Genomic DNA, 14,740 nt, shown 5'->3' on the forward strand with positions numbered 1-14,740 from the left:
ATTGAGTCACACAGACCAGAATGTGAGTCATGACTCTCACATAAGCTATTTGTTTTTGAACAAGTCATTCGATTTCTTCGATTTATGATGTATTCACCTGTAAAATGGAGACACTAGTATCTATGTCCTAAATTTATCATGAAGATTAAGAAAATGAAGCATGTAAGCAGTTAAATGATCTCTGATGTGTAACAAGAGGTCAAAAATCAGTAGATTTTGCTATTATGTTCTGTTTTCAATTTCAGCATTATACTTCTTCACTGCCCAGGATATTTTTGTTCTTTTTCTCAGTATTTACAGTTTTTTTCTACCTTCTGTTCCTTTAACATTTTTGAAAATTCTCATCACGTGAGTTTTTTTCTCTGTCCTTTTTTTTATCTGTATTCTAAGTGCCCTGCTTCTTGGGGAAATTCAGTTCTTTTCTCCTGTTTAGTTCTTACTCCCTGAAGTAATGTATTATTTCTAACGGAGGCATGAAGACACTATGTGTAGTTGGGAAACTGAGTCATTGTACATCTTTAAACGTATCCCTCCCAATGTGGTCCACTCTTCCTCTCTCCCTGTTGGAGCAGTCCCCTTCCCTCAGGCCAGATTCCTGTCAGCTGTCCACACAAAATGTGTATTTCCACCACACTATTCTGTCTGACCTGGAATGCCTCTTGGACCACCTTGTGCCACTCTGTCTACCCTTTCTTCCTCAATCACATCCTTTACTTACATCTTAAGACTACCATTTACTTCAAGGTTTATTTCAGGTGCCATAACTGAGTAAATAATTAAATTACTATCTCTTGTATAGTTATGAACTATTCTTTGGGGATGAAAAGGAAGCAAATAAAAAATAAACCACAGAAAGCCAGAAATCTGGTATTTCTTAGAAAGAAGAAGCAAGTCACATATAAAATAATTAATGGTCAAAATACAGGAGTTTGGGTTCAGAGATGTATACGCTTTTCAAACTGAGGTTTGACAGTGAATCCGCACTTAAAATTTATCCATATCATAGTTTGCAAAGCTTACATAAAAAGAAAAGAATGTAAGCATGTAGTGTACTATTTTTTTTTACAAGTCGTGTAGTCTTAACTGATATGCATAGTGAAGTTGTTAAGAGGGAAGGGTACCGATCCCTGCAATTCATTTTGAATTGTGTCAAAGATGGATTAATGGACAGATATCCAACAAAACTAGCAAAGGAAAATAGTAATGGTAAAATCTAGCCGGTGGGTTTAAAGGGGTTCACTAAAAATTTATTTTAATATTGCTGTACGTTTAAAATTTTTTGTTAAAAATGTTTTTGAATATTTTTTTAATATGAGGTTCTTCTAACAGATGCAAATATTCATAATGCTGTCTACTTTCCTCATCACTGTGATAGCCAGGACAAAACATACTGTTCCAGGTATGGTTTGTTCTCTTCAAAGCATAAAAAAATAATTTATTTGATCTGAATACTCACATCTATCATTATACCTTCAAATGACCATGGGAACTTTGTCAAAACTGCATCATACCAATAACCACTAGCTATCCTCAGGCATTTTTCTTTCCACGCCAGATGTTGCCAAGTCACGTCTTTCTCATATATTTGCCTCTTACTGTTTTTTTTTTTAACCTAAATTCATTGCAGAAACAATGTGGTATGTCAATGATTAGACTTGAGTGGGGACACCTTGTCTGGAGGCTTGTCTGTGCTTATGGAAAGTTTTCCTGAAGTAGGTTACATAAACATATGCACCACAGACACACGCTCTAAAATCGAAAGGGGAAAAACAGGGGGAAAAAGGCTAGAGAAAATAGTGACTAAGATAAAAGACTGAAATAATTCACCACTAACAAATCAGGTTAACCAATCTATTACTGATTTTTCATGTTCACAGTGGTAAGGACCCAAACATTATCACATTTAAATTTAGCTATAGTTGTGAAGATGCAGCCACATTTTATGGAAGAGGAGGCTAAGATAGAGAGATATAAAGGATTTGTCCATGATCTCATAACCAGGGAGTTGCAGAGCCTTGAGATGGTCACGTCAATCCCATACTCCTAAACTACTTTTCACACAATCCTAGTAATTTGAGTCACTTGGATATAAGTGTTGAATCGAAGGATTAGTCCTGTATATTTAAAGACATCAGAATTAGAAGTATTCAGGGAGCCTGGGTGACTCAATCAGTTGAGCATCTGACTCTTGACTTTGGCTCAGGTCATGATTCCAAGGTTGTGGGATTAAGCCCCACATGGGGCTCCATGCTGAGCATGTAGCCTGCCTAAGATTCTCTCTCCCTTTGCTGCTCACCTACTCACACTCTCACTCTTACACTCTCTCTCTCTCTAAAATTAAAAGAAAATTAATAAATAAATTAAGCAAAAGCTTAAAAGAATATGTAAAGAGGGTGACAGTATTTACCATAATTCCCAGTGTACAAACAATGATGTCAGTTTTGTGTTGGGGCTACAGCCATAGCCTGACAAGGCCTGTTTCAAAGGGATTACTAACTCCAAACTAGGCATTTTGTGAAATGTTCTTGGTCTTTCTTCAACTTTCTTCTTTTCTTCCCCAGAGTTGGTATCTGTGACTTTACAGAATTTTGGTGCATTTCAATTCTGTAGTTTGACCTAAGGGAAAATAAACAGAGCATATTTCTCCTCCTTTCATGTGAGAAGATTTAGTCCTAACCTAATAAGAGAAGGGTATTCTTGCATGGCTCCCTTTATCTTACTGTTTAGAGTAAGATATTGTTACTATTTAGATGTGATAAGGCATATACACTAAAAGAATACACATCATAAAGCACAGTTCCATACATTTTGGCATACTGTGTCTCCATTTTCATTTGTCTCAAGTGTTTTGTTATGTTTTGTTTTGTTAATTTCCTTATTGATTTCTCCTTTGATCCATAGTAGGTTTTTTTGTGGAAATGTATTATTTAATTTCCACATATTCGTGAGTTTTCCAGTTTTCTTCCTGTTATTGATTTCCAGTTCCATGGCTTTGTAATCAGAAAAGATATTTATATGACATCAATTTTCTTCAATTTGTTAAGGCTTGTTTTGAGACCTAACAAATGATCTGTCCTAGAGAACGTGCTGTATGCACTTGAGAAGAAGGTGTATTCTGGTGCTTTTGGATGCACTGTTCTGTTTCACTTCATCCATCTGGTCTAAAATGTAGTTCAAATTCAATATTTCCTTATTAATGTTATGTACAGATGATTTATCCACTGTTGAAGTGGGATATTGAAGTCCCTTAGTATTATTGCATTGTTATTTATTTCTCCTTTCTGTTAATATTTGCTTTATATATTTAGATGCTCCAATGTCAGGTGCATGTATGTTCACAATTGTTATATCCTCTCAATGAACTGATCTTTTTATCATTATATAATGACCTTCTTTTGTCTCTTGTTAAAGTTTTGATGAACGAAATTGAATAAGACATGAATAAAAGGAAAGATATCTTGTATTCATATACTAGAAGAATTAATATTGTTAAAATATCCATACTACCTAAACTGTTCTACAGATTCGATGCAATTTCTACCAAAATTCCAATGGTATTCTTCACAGAAATAGAAAAAAACAACCCTGAACCTTATATGGAACCACAAAAGGCCCTGAATAGCTAAACCATTTGTGAGAAGGAAGAGCAAAGCTGGAGGCATCACACTGATCTCAAGTCATATTATAAAGCTGCAGTAATCAAAGCAGCATGATACTGGCTTAAAAATGGAAACAGGTACCAATGGAACAGAATAGAGAGCCCAGAAATAAATTCAGACATATATGGTCAACTAATCTTCAACAAAAATGCCAAGAATACAAAGTAGGAGAGATAGTCTTTTCAGTAAATGGCAGTGGCAAAATTAGATATCCACGTGCAAAAGAATGAAATTGGACCTTTATCTTACACCATTTATGAAAACCAACTTGAAATGGATCAAAGAGTTAAACATAAGATCTGAAGCTGTAAACCTCCTAGAAGAAAACAAAGGGAAAAATCTCATGCCATTGGCCTTGACAGTGACTTTCTAGATATGGCATCAAAAGCACAAGCAACAGATGCAAAACTAAACAAGCAGGACTACCTCACACTAAGAATCTTCTGCACAACAAAGGAAATGATCACCTAAATGGGAGAAAATATTTGGAAACCATGTAACTGATAAGGGCTTGGTATCCAAAATACATAAGGAACTCATAGAACTAAAAATTTTCAAAACTTAAATCTGATTAAAGAATGAGTAGAGGAACTGAATAGACATTTTTCCAAAGAAGACCTATACATGGCTAACAGACTCAAGAAAAGATGCTGAATATTACTAATCATTAGGAAAACGCAAATTGAAACTACAGTGAGATATTACCTCACACCTATTAGGATGGCTATTATCAAAAGTTCAAAAGGTAACAAGTTTGGGAGAGGATGTGGAGTAAAAACATGGGGAGCCTGGCTGACTCAGTCGGTAGAGCTTGTGACTCTTGATCTCTGGGTCGTGAGTTCAAGGCCCATGTTGGGCATGGAGTCTATTTAAAATTTAAAAAAAAAATTAAAGTTAGTTGAGGATGTGGAGAAAAAGAACCTTAATACATTGTTGGTGAGATTGTAAATCAGTGCAGCCATTATGGAAAATAGTATGAAATGTTCTCAAAAAATTAAAAATAAAACTACTATGTGGTTCAGCAATCCCACTTCTAGGTATGTATCTAAAGGAATTACGCTCCTGATCTCAAAGAGCTATCTGTTCTCCCATGTTTATTGCAGCATTATTCACAATAGCCAAGATATGGAAACAACCTAAGTGGCTATTGACAGATGAATAGTTAAAGAAAATTTTGTGTATATTATTAAAGGATAAACTGATGCACCCTAAAATTTACACATTATTTTGGCAAACATCAATTCAAATCAGGCAGCATGAAACTTAAAGTAGTTAGGAGCACGGACAGAAGCTATAGGAAAGGCTTTTACACAGAAGATGTGGAAGCAAAACAAAGCAATTATTTGTTTGGCTCTACCTGAAGCAATTGCTTTATTTGGAAAAGTCTAGTTGGCTGTTTGTGATTAGTTTCTCTTACATTCCATTTCCTCAGATTCAAGTGCATGGACTTTGGCTTAGCTTGGGTTTGCTTACTACATAGGCTACCAAGACATTAGAGCCACTTCAATCCAACACCTTCCTAGTTTAATTACTTCAACAGTATACACAAATGAATGTTAGTCCCAAAAAAGGGAGAATATCTTGCCATTTGTAATAACAAGAATGAACCCAGAGAACAGTATACTAAATGTAATAGGGAGACACAGAAAAACAAGTGCTGCATAATGTCACATATATGTAGAATCTAAAAAAGTCAAAGTCATAGAGCCAGAAAAAAGAATGTTGTCTGCCAGGAATGGGGAGGGGGATGCAGAATGGGAGGATGTTGGTCGAAGGGTAAAAATTTTTAATGATAAGATGAATAAGTGAGAAAGTTCTGGAGATCTATTGCACGGTATGGTGACTCAAGTTAGTAACATAGAATTGAAAATTATGTAAGATCATCAGCTGAGAAAAGGGAGCAGTAGCAGGGGAGAAAACCACCCAATTCTCACATTAGAACAACAATGGCAGTTACCTGAATTGTTTTATTTTTCACACGAAGAGTTTGACTTCATAATTACAGTCCTCAAGTTCTCATTACACAGAAAACTGTTTGTTCACCTAATAAAATCTAATCTATTTTGAGGTAACAATTTTGTTAGATGTGCAGTACTTTGAAAACAGTTTTATAGACTTAGAGCAGACATCATTAAATACTTTCTTACTGAGAATTTCAAGAGACACTGAGCCCCTCCTACAGGTGTCATAACTAATTATAGGTTAATTTCTGGGACTTACTGAAAACCTTCATACTCTTTTATGCAAGTGAAACCGGCACAATCTCAAGAACACATCAACGCCTATGACTTCATTACCACTTTCTTACGGACACTAAACTTTTTGTTTCTCAAATCCTAAACCTGGGAAGAGATGTGCTTCTTGCTAATACGCTCTTCACATGGGTCGTTTGAAGGAAACTGTTGTACCATGCTACCTAGAAAGACATTGCTGTAGAAACACACCGAGAGGAAACTTCTGTTGAGTAGAAGTGTGCAGGCTAGCAGGTTAACACAAAAAGATAACAAAGGAGAATATCACTCTTTTTCATAGATTTCCTTCTTTGCTTTGCCAGTGAAAATGTCATCTCCTAAATGGGAACCCTGGCAACCTTTGTGCTCCTCACCAGCTGTCTCTGTACTAGAAATCTTTGCTCTTGGTACACCTATCAATGGTCTATTTTCTCCAGGGGTACTGAATCCTTGGAAGAAACTGGATTTGGAGTTACACAGATGTCTTCGGTTTGTGTTCTACTAGCAATTGTGGGTTAAATCCTAACTTTCTAAGCCTCAATACTGTCACATGTATGATGACGGTAAGACTTGACAGATTCAGGAAAAATGAATAAATATAATGTGTATAAAGTCTCCATGCAAACTGTAAAGTGAGGCATCATGTACCTATAAGGAAATATGTTTTTAATAATGATAATAGTGTCAAAGGAAAATACCATCCAGTCCTGGGGACACAGCCCTGAAATGCACTCAGTAGGCTTACTGAGAATGAACTGGAGCTTCTTGCTATTTGTCAGTTTTGTCTTTAGTTTCTGGTATATTTACCTTCTTCTTTTTCAAACTTAATAGGTATTTTTTTAGATCACTTTTAAGATCATAGCAAAATTGAGCAGGAAATACATAGGATTCTTAAAAATACCCTCCCCTCCTTCTCCACCATCAACATGCCCCGCCAGTGGGCATTACTTACAACGATTCAACATTGACACATCATTATTAACCAAAGGCCATAGTTGGAAATAGGGTTGCTCTTTGTGTTGTACATTCTCTGGGTTTTGACAAAAGTATCAACATGGATCACTATCATTGTGCCATATAGAATAGTTTCAAAGCCCTCAAAATCCCCTGTGCTCTACCTATTCATCCTTCTCTCCCCTTGAACCTCTGACAATCACTGATTTTTTTTTACTGTTGATTAGGAGAACAAAGGCAAGAGAAATGTAGCCAAAATTAAAATTTCTTACAACTTGCAGCCCACTGATAAATACCTGAGACATGCAGAGTGTGACATTCCTCAAGGAACTTATGGCTGCCTTATGGTTAATGTGCTAGAGACTAAAACCAACTAACTTTATTTTGAAAATAGCCAAATTTCCAGGATCATATAACTCTCCTATAACATGCAGAAATCCCTTTAGAGACTTAGGTTATCTCTACCCTTCCTCTGCCAAACTTAAAAGTATATAACTAGTCACTCCTCACAATCCAGTGCAGCTCTTTCTGCCTATGGGTGCTGTCTTTGAACTATTTATATAATAAAAGCACTTTTGTGCACCATAAAATGTCTCAAGAATTCTTTCTTGACAGTTTCGCTCAATGACTCAGCATCACTGTCTCTATAGTTTTGCCTTTTTTAGAATGTCATTTAGTTGGAATCACACTTTATATAACTCTTTATGGTTTCTGGATCCCAGTTTCAACGTGGGAGGGAGGATTTCCCCAACACCAAGCAATTCTCGGACACTAGCTGGGTGTCCCGTAATTCAAATTAATTCTGACACTATCTACCCAGAGATGGCATTAGATCCCACAGGTTAAGGAACCCCTCACCCACTTCAGAAGCCAGTCACAAGCTCAGATTGTCACCTGTGCTTCTGACTGATGGGCTACAGATGAGAGGTTCCAATTGCAAATCCAGCATGTTACCTGAACTTCTGACCAACCCAGAAGCTCTCCCAACTGCCTCCTTTGGTGTTTCTATGGAGACTTCATTGCAAAGCATAACTGATAAAGTCATTGACCACTGGGGATTTATTCAACCTCTAGCCCCTCTCCCCTCCTCAGAGATCACGGGGCGGGGGGCGGGGGTTGGGGGGTGGCATGGGAAGGGGTGCAACTGAAAGTTCCAAACCTCTAGTTACAAGGTTGTCTCCTCTGGCAACGAACCCCCATCCCTAAGCCTTTACGAGAGTCACCATTAACATAACCAAAGATACCTTTAGCACCCTCAACACTTAGAAAATTCCAAGGATTTAGGGAGCTGTGAGGCAGGAACCACAGAAGAAGACCAAATACATATAAGAATAAATCATAATATTGCAGTAGCCTTAACCGATTGACTTCTTTTACTTAACCATATACATTTAAATTTCCTCCTTGTCTTTTTGTGACTGCTTTACATCCTGTTACCATTCGATGTTGTCAGTGCTTTGGATTTTAACCATTCCGATAGTGTGTAGTGATATCCTATTGTTTTAATTTGCAATTCCCTAAAGACATATGATTTTGAGCAATTTTTCATATATTTTTTACTGTCTGTATATCTCCCCTGGTAAGGAAGTTCAGGTCTTTTGCCCATCTTTAACTTGAATTGCTCATTTTCTTATTGTTGAGTTTTAAGAAATTTTTGGATATTTTGGGTAATGGTCCTTTGTTATATACATCTTTGGCAAATATTTTCTTCCAGTCAGTGGCTTACCTTCTCATTCTCTTGACAGTTCTCTTCTGCAATGAAGAAATTTTGAATTTTAATAAACTCTTGAGACAGGGAAACTGAAGGACTCCATAAAAATCTGCTTCTTCCTCCTTTTCCCGCTTCTGTTTTTGCTAGGACCTGCACCCCCACCCCACCTCACACATACCTGGTAAATGGTGTATGTCCTCCTCCATAAGGGACAAGGAGTTAATGATTCTCTAGGATAAATAACATCTATGAAGGAGCAGGTGAGAATGAAAACAGGAAACAGAAAAACGGAAAACAGGAAAACATGACCCTGAATCTGGAAAAATATCAATCATAAAAACAGATCCAGGCATGACACAAGTGATATCATTGATAAATGAGGCTATTAAGCCAGTTATCTCAAGAAGAAAGCTAGAGCATGTTCAGTAAAATAGATGGAAGAAAGAAAGAAAGAAAGAAAGAAAGAAAGAAAGAAAGAAAGAAAGAAAGAAAGAAAGAAAGAATTAAAGTATATTTATAAAGATGAAAAAACAAAAAGTTTGAGAAGGAAAATACACTATATGGCATTAACAGTAGATTAGCTAGTGCAGAAGAATAAACTGATAAACTTGAAGACACAGCATTAGAAATGAGCAAAAATAAAACACAGGAAATATATTTACATATTTATATAAGTAAAATATCAATATATTGTATATATTATATATGAATATCAATAAGTTGTGGGACAACTTCCCACAGTGAGAGGGGGAAGAATGAGGAAGGAGTGAAAAAAATATTTGAAAAAATAATAGTTAATAAAATTTCAAAATTTGATGAAAACGATAAACCCATAGATCCAGGGATCTTAATAAACCCCAAGTACAAGAGTGATGATAAAACTCAGCTTTGCAGGGGTGCCTGGGCGGCTCAGTCGGTTGAGCGACCAACTTTGGCTCAGGTCATGATCTCACAGTTTGTGAGTTTGAGCCCCGCATCGGGCTCTGTGCTGACAGCTTGGAGCCTGGAGCCTGCTTCTGATTCTGTGTCTCCTTCTCTCTCTTCCCCTCCCCCACTCATGCTCTGTCTCTGTCTCAGAAATAAATAAACATTAAAAAAATTAAAGAAAAAAAAACTCAGCTTTGCTTATAAACCTTTCATCTTAATGCCTGTCTCTGTATCTGAACCTAACCATTTCTCAAAATATCCCTTAGTTCTTATTTGTTTTCTAATAAGTCTGAGAGTTAGATCCTCTGTGATATCTGATCCTGACGACTCTTCTCAGCCTTTCCTCACCCCACTCCCACGAATGTGCTGTCCTCCGGGCTCCCCTACTTATTTGTGTATAATGTAAATCAAATTGCTTTCTTCTCCTCTTACCTGTGAGCTTCTCTTATTCATCTTTAAATTCCCAGAGTCTAATAAACTTTCTGGAATCAGTGGGTTCCACCCAGCAAGTGTCTGAGAAAAGAATGAAGAATGTAGGCTCTATGAATCCTTCTTTGTTTTCACTACATTTTCAGCATCTGGTAATACTTGGACTAATTGGTACTCAATTATTATCTTGGAAGGAAGGAAGGAATTTTTATAGGTTAGGATTTGCAAAATTAGAATCATTCTGCAAGCTTCCATGTGCAAGACATTGTTCTATGCATGGAGACATGGAGACACAATAGTGAAAAAGATCCATGAGCCCTTATCCTAGCATGCATGTGCATGCATTTGTGTGTACGATTGTGTCTACCTATGTATTTATTGGATGGGAAAATATACAAGTAACTAATTAAATGATAAAGATAATTTTAGATATCAAAAAGAACTAAAAAGGCAAGTAATCTGATTTGGGATAGGTGTGTTTTGAATTGTCAGGAAAATCTTCACTGAGCAAGTATATGTGAACTGATATTTAAAAAAAAAAAAATGAACTAGCCATTCAAGTTTCTCAGCCAAGATTTTTCCAAGAAGAGGAAACAATAAGTGCAAGAAACCTGAAGTGAAGAGTATATCACATATTTGAAAAAGAGAGAGAAGGCAAGTGTAGATAGCATTTATGTACAATGACTAAAACCCACCTGTGAAAAACTTGCTAAAATAAAAATATTAAATAGGAACCAACAAGCACGTGCTGCCTAAAAGCAAGGGGTTGAAGGACACAGCCTCCAATTCACATTCACCTTGAATGTCTAGATTTTTAATTTAATGACTATTAGGGTACATTCTTAGTCTGCCTAATGAATTCCTCAACCTCAAAACCCCTCACATCAGTATTTTCACTTTCCTGGTGGTTGTGACTCCAAACATTATTAATGTGCATATATTGTACAGATCGTCCTACAGATTACCACCAGATGGAAGCTTTCTGGCCCAAGGTTTGGCTGGGAGCAGATCAAAATATGCAAAGTAGAATAAAATGACTCAATTGCAATTATCACCGTGTGCTGCTGGTGGAAGCAAACTCTGTGTGTATTACGCGTAATTGACTTCATTCCACCTAAACACCATTTTTGGCCATTATCCCTGACTGGTTGGAAAAGGCATGAAATAAGCTTCTTTGGTTTCTGGTGTCTCTAATCACTGGGGAAATAGATTACACAATCAGGGTGGAGAATCTGGCTGGCTGACAAATGTATATACTTCGATGCATGCATATGAATCCATTTATAAATACAGCTTGTAGATCATCCACAAAAGTGGACTCTATTAACACATTCCCTACAGGCCTTGCAGACCTCATTGACCATGCAGCCATCAGGCAGCCTCCTGTTTTTGGTCACTGTGGCCTATTTGTTCCTCTTTGCAGGTGAGTACTATATGTGTAAGAAATGACGTTCTGGACCAGACTGGTTAATGTCATCTCCTGATGTATGTTGTTTATGATGACAATAATAATTATGATGATAAGGATGGTTAATGATGGTGACTGTCCATCACACTTTTAATTCAGAAGAAACTTTTATTTATAAATTAGCTACTTTAATTATCAGTATAATACCACACAAGAAATGATTTTATCCCACTGTAAAAACAGTATTATGTCTCATAGGATGAGATGACCTATCCTAGCTCACATGGGCCCCAAGTGGCTAATCTAGGAGCTCCAAGGCAATTAATTTATGTTCCCTTCAGCAGACCACAGTGAACAACATAGGCCTCATTCTTCAAGGAAAAAATTTATCTTGAAATTAGAAATTATCACTTAAAGTCACCTTCAAGAAATTCTTATCTAGGGGGGCTCAACTGCCAGAATTTTCCTGAGAAGATTTCGTTTCTTACTTACCCTGTAGGTAAGCAAAGTAAAGAGATAATTAGAAAAACGGAGTCAGAGAGAGAGAAGTAGAAAGCCCCCACAACTAGGATTTTAAGATTTGGTTTCTAACCCTCATTATGCTACTATCGTTTTCTTTAATATTGAGCAACTCCTTTTGTCTGGCTTCTGTTTCATCACATGAAAATAGAGTGCAAACCTTACATGCTCTAAGACTTCTTTTTAATAAAAGATTATGCTTAAGTACATTAGCTTTCAAGTCTGAAAGACCTGGGTTTGAATCCTTGTTCTGTCATTTACAAAGTGTGTGTCCTTAGACAAGTTATTTGCCCCAGCGCTCAGCTTCCTTATCTTTGGGATTGTTGGAATGCCTTAATGTGTATATAAGATTTAATACAGTGCTTGCTTAAAATACAGAAGTCTTGGGCGCCTGGGTGGCACAGTCGGTTAAGCGTCCGACTTCAGCCAGGTCACGATCTCGCAGTCCGTGAGTTCGAGCCCCGCGTCAGGCTCTGTGCTGACCGCTCAGAGCCTGGAGCCTGTTTCCGATTCTGTGTCTCCCTCTCTCTCTGCCCCTCCCCCGTTCATGCTCTGTCTCTCTCTGTCCCAAAAATAAATAAACGTTGAAAAAAAAAATACAGAAGTCTGCCAAGTAGATGGTAGATATTGTGTTAGTGGGAAAAGTGGTGAATCATGATTTTTTTTCAAGTGTTCTCAAAATTATTTTGTTATATTATATATTAGCACTTTGGTTGCCAGTTGTCTTGATTGGCCTTTAAGCAAATGGATTTTGGAATTTTCAACTTCTTTCTGGTTAAATATATGCTTCTTTGATAAAGAATAGATCTAGAGTCTGCCTTCCTTTCTTCAGGAATAGCTTAGTTTTAAAGTAAACCTTAAACAAATGAACCACATGAATCATAAAAGCCACATAAATCATAAATAGGAAATGTAGTGAAAAGAGCTCTGCACTGGGCCTTTGTAACCTGGCCTGTAGCTCGGTTGTGTGGCTAACAAGCTGTGTGTCCTGAGCAATTTTCTTCCCTTCTCTGGGCCTCAGTTTTTCATCCATGAAACAAGACTGTCGTAATGGACAATCTCTAAGGGTAATTTTAGCTGTTAAATTCTAGAATTCTTCTGAGCTGTTGAGATTTACCTGTGTGTGTTCTATCATTGCAGAGGCTGTAAGCCAAGGAGGCTCTCAGGTACGTAGTTCTCTATCATGGGTCCTTTTCTATCACAAGAGGTTGTCTCACAACAATAGCAAATCTTTTTTTTTTTTTAATGTTTATTTACTTTGAGAGAGAGAGAGAGAACGCTCGTGTGCATGCATGCAAGCAGGGGAGGGGCAGACAGAGGAGAGAGAGAGAATCCCAAACAGGCTCCATGCTTTCAGTGTGGAGACTGACACAGGGCTCGATCCTGTGAACCATGAGATCATGGCCTGAGATGAAATCAAGAGTCAGACGTGGAACCAACTGAGCCACCCAGGGTACCCCAACAATAGCAGATCTTGAGCTGAGAGGTACAATAGCTGTTAAGATCTTCAGAGTTTCTTTGGCAAGGCTGGTGAGAAGCTAGAATGGTGGCGTGACGCACTGATACAGACAAATGTCATCGCTGGTGCAGATGCACCAAAGGACTTGAAAACCATCTCCTTTTTTCTTTAAATCAGGCAAACGTCCCATTTCCATATAAGGAATTTATAGGCAATGTTTACAAAAGTATGGAGCAAATATCCTTTATTTTCCAAATCAGGTTAATTTTGAAAGTGAAAGTCGTGCTTACAAGAGTTGTAACAAGAAGATAATAAAAAATTGAGAGGATCCCAAGCAATTCAGAACATACAGTAACTCTGGGTGTGTGTACCTTGTTCATCAAATGCACGTTCCTGCTTCTTACACAAACATCTTAAACCTATCAGTTGAGTCAGGACCTCTAGGGATTTTGAGGCTGAGGAATCTTCATTTTAAGAAACACTCTGACATTTTGGTAGCCTTTAAAATTGGAGAATCACAGTTCTAAATTTTACTAAACATACTCGAGTATACAGAGTAAGTATTTACCAGGCTCATAAATGTTGAATCCCCTGGTAGTTTGTGTTGCCAATTAGTAATTACAGGATCTACATTCTTGAGAAGGTCTATAATCAAAATAATACTAATAGGAATAATAGGACCTGTGTTAAAAAATAGATACAGGGAGATGTTCAGAAGATGGCGGCGTAGGAGGACGCTGGGCTCACCGAACGTCCTGCTGATCACTTAGATTCCACCTACACCTGCCTAAATAACCCAGAAAACCACCAGAGGATTAGCAGAACGGAGTCTCCGGAGCCAAGCGCAGACGAGAGGCCCACGGAAGAGGGTAGGAAGGGCGGCGAGGCGGTGCGCGCTCCACGGACTGGCGGGAGGGAGCCGGGGCGGAGGGGCGGCCCACTGGCCAAGCAGAGCCCTGAGTCTGGCTGGCAAAAGCAGAGGGGCCGGGCGGAGTGTGTTCCGACAGCAAGCGGACTTAGCATCTGGGAGATCATAAGTTAACAGCTCTGCTCTGAAAGCGGGAAGGCTGGAGGACAAAGGGAGGGAGAGTTGCTGAGCCCCCGGATGACAGAGCTCAGTTTGGCGGGGAACAAAGGCGCTCACCAGCGCCATCTCCCTCGCCCATCCCCCAGCCAAAATCCCAAAGGGAACCAGTTCCTGCAAGGGAACTTGCTCGCTTGGCGCAAACACCCAACGCTGTTCTTCTGCAGAGCCACTCCTCCGGCAGCGGGTCTGACTCCCTCCCGCTGCCCAGGGCCCCTCCTGGGGTGGATCACCTAAGGAGAAGTGAGCTAAGCCTGCCCCTCCGGCCCCCGTGCACCTTGCCTACCCACCCCAGCTAATACACCAGATCCCCAGCACCACAAGCCTGGCAGTGTGTAAGTAGCCCAGACGGGCCACGC

This window comes from Felis catus, chromosome A1 (genome assembly GCF_018350175.1).
Source record: "Felis catus isolate Fca126 chromosome A1, F.catus_Fca126_mat1.0, whole genome shotgun sequence".
Classification (NCBI taxonomy): Eukaryota; Metazoa; Chordata; class Mammalia; order Carnivora; family Felidae; genus Felis; species Felis catus.